Source organism: Triticum aestivum, chromosome 6D, assembly GCF_018294505.1.
Source record: "Triticum aestivum cultivar Chinese Spring chromosome 6D, IWGSC CS RefSeq v2.1, whole genome shotgun sequence".
In the NCBI taxonomy this organism is placed as follows: Eukaryota; Viridiplantae; Streptophyta; class Magnoliopsida; order Poales; family Poaceae; genus Triticum; species Triticum aestivum.
This window is the reverse complement of record NC_057811.1, coordinates 208,501,706-208,504,071: the sequence shown is the minus strand read 5'-3', so window position 1 is coordinate 208,504,071 and position 2,366 is coordinate 208,501,706.

The window sequence follows — 2,366 nt, the reverse complement described above, 5'->3', positions numbered from 1 at the left end:
GAGAGGGAAATCCAGTAGTTCTAGAACTAAAAGAAGTTAATGGCCAGAATTTTTTGGAACAGCACTTTTACCTTCGTGTTTCCACTGGGAGAAACTTGCCCAGATCTGCCAATATTTTTGCCCACAATTCTCCAGATTTATTGCCTGTTCAGCATGAAGAATTGCAGACACAATTGTGTTTTTAGATTTATTTTCCCACGAGTTTTTGCCTTGATTTCTCGCGTTTTTTTTCTCTCTTTTTTCGCTGTGGGAGGAGAGCTCCACAGTCTAGGCCATGGCGTCCGGTGGCGGCTGGGGGGAAGGAGACGCACGGGGATCTGGGCTTGGTGGGGTGTAGGGTTTTCTTGTCCTTTCTGGTGGTAGGTGGAGGAAGGGATCACGTGAGGGAAGCTGGACTACGGCTGTGGTTGTCAAGACGTGGCAACGAGAGAAGGAAACTGGACTTGCCTTTTTTAGCACATGGGTGGGGACCCGACAGGGAGGCACATTCCTTAATTGCCGGCCGCGAGCGTATGAAATTCACAGAGATTAGCTGATGTATTGTTCTTCAATTCCTTCTCCCACATATTAAAATTGGGAATGCAAATGACTCCTTGGAAATTCGATGAACAGAAAAAAAATGGTTGATTGAAAAGAGGAAGCGTCACTATATTACCATGGGCGTGTGACGAACAGCTTGTTGGCCAGGGCTGGACTTCGTCGTCTGCTTGGGCCAACATGGCGGATGCCTGAGGAGTGGAAAGAGCCTGCATGCGGCGGAAGCAAGGCGGGTAAGCCAGGTAGCAAGCCAGCAACTGGCGTCGGCGGCGCTCCTGGGCAACGCAGTCTGTGCCTCAGCGCTGCTGCACCAAGCGTTCGCCGCGCGACCGCGCCAAGCCGGCAGGAACCAGGTGCCCCGTCCTCGCCCTCCTTGGGGCTGGCCCTAGCTTCGCCCCGGCGTGCCCTCCGGCGGCAGCGGCGAGACAGGAAGGAGTTAGGTGAGGGAAGGGGTGGTGGCTAGGTTTCTCTCCTTAACCCCCTTTATCTGATTAGAGCGGAAAGGACCCGCGGAACCACTATTTCGTATACACGAAAAAGGTATGGTAGGACAAGTGCAGGACCGATTCCCCATAATAGGTTAATAGGTTAGATCGCGCCAATATCAATTCCTTTTATTCCAAGGCGAATCCCTCTCTTTCTTCTCCCTGTACCATTATTTTGATCGTTTCTGAATCTTGAGAAGGAGCTGGCCCTAGCTTCGCCCAGGAGCGCACTCCGGCAGCGGCGGCGAGACAGGGAGGAGGTAGGGGAGGGAAGGAGTGGTGGCTAGGTTTCTCCCGTGAGACTTATGGAGGCGACGCGATGGCTGCGACATGGAGAGCCCTTTTGCGTTTACGAAGCGTTGTGCGCGGACGCGGCGTGGTCCGCGGCGTGGAATATTCCTCCGCGGGTGGAGTGCGTTCAGTCCTAGTAAATTGCTAATTGCACACATAGCTCGGGATTAAACTAATTGTAATCATTAGATTTTATTTAGTATGGCTAATCTGACGGTGGTAATTAGGCTGGGTACATCTGCAGAGTGACATTAAGAAAGAATTAGTTTGATTGTTTAATAGTAGTAAGTATAAGTATAGAGGCCCTAGCTTCGCCCAGGGGCGCACTCCGGCGGCGGCGGCGAGACAGGGAGGAGGTAGGGGAGGGAAGGAGTGGCGGCTAGGGTTCTCCCACGAGACTCATGGAGGCGACGCGGTGGCTGCGACATGGAGAGCCCTTTTGCGTTTACGAAGCGTTGTACGCGGACGCGGCGTGGAATATTCCTCCGCGGGTGGAGTGCGTTCAGTCCTAGTAAATTGCACACATAGCTCGGGATTAAACTAACTGTAATCATTAGATTTTATTTAGTGGGGCTAATCTGACGGTGGTAATTAGGCTGGGCACATCTGCGGAGTGGCATTAAGAAAAAATTAATTTGATTGTTTAATAGTAGTATAGAAGTATAGATATAGATTAATCGACAACAGGAGCGCCCGGTAGGACCCATTGCAGGAGCCCCTATTTCGCTCGTACGTCCGCAAATAGCCGCCAATCACGCAGCCCCTGCACCGCCGAGTTTTTTTGTTCCGGCCCGTGTGGGGCGGGGCGCTCTTTTTTCATTTTTTTCGTTTTCCTTTTTTTTTACTTTGAACACTGTTCACGAATCTCAAATGCGAAAAAAAATCAGGGTTTGAAAAAAAGTCTTAATTTGATGAATTGTTCATGAATTTAAAAAATGTTACAAATATTGAAAATTGTATACGAATTTCGCAAATGTTCGTGATTTCATAAAATGTTCATGAATTGATTTTTTTTCACGTGAAATTTTTAAAAAAAATATTCAAGAATTGAAA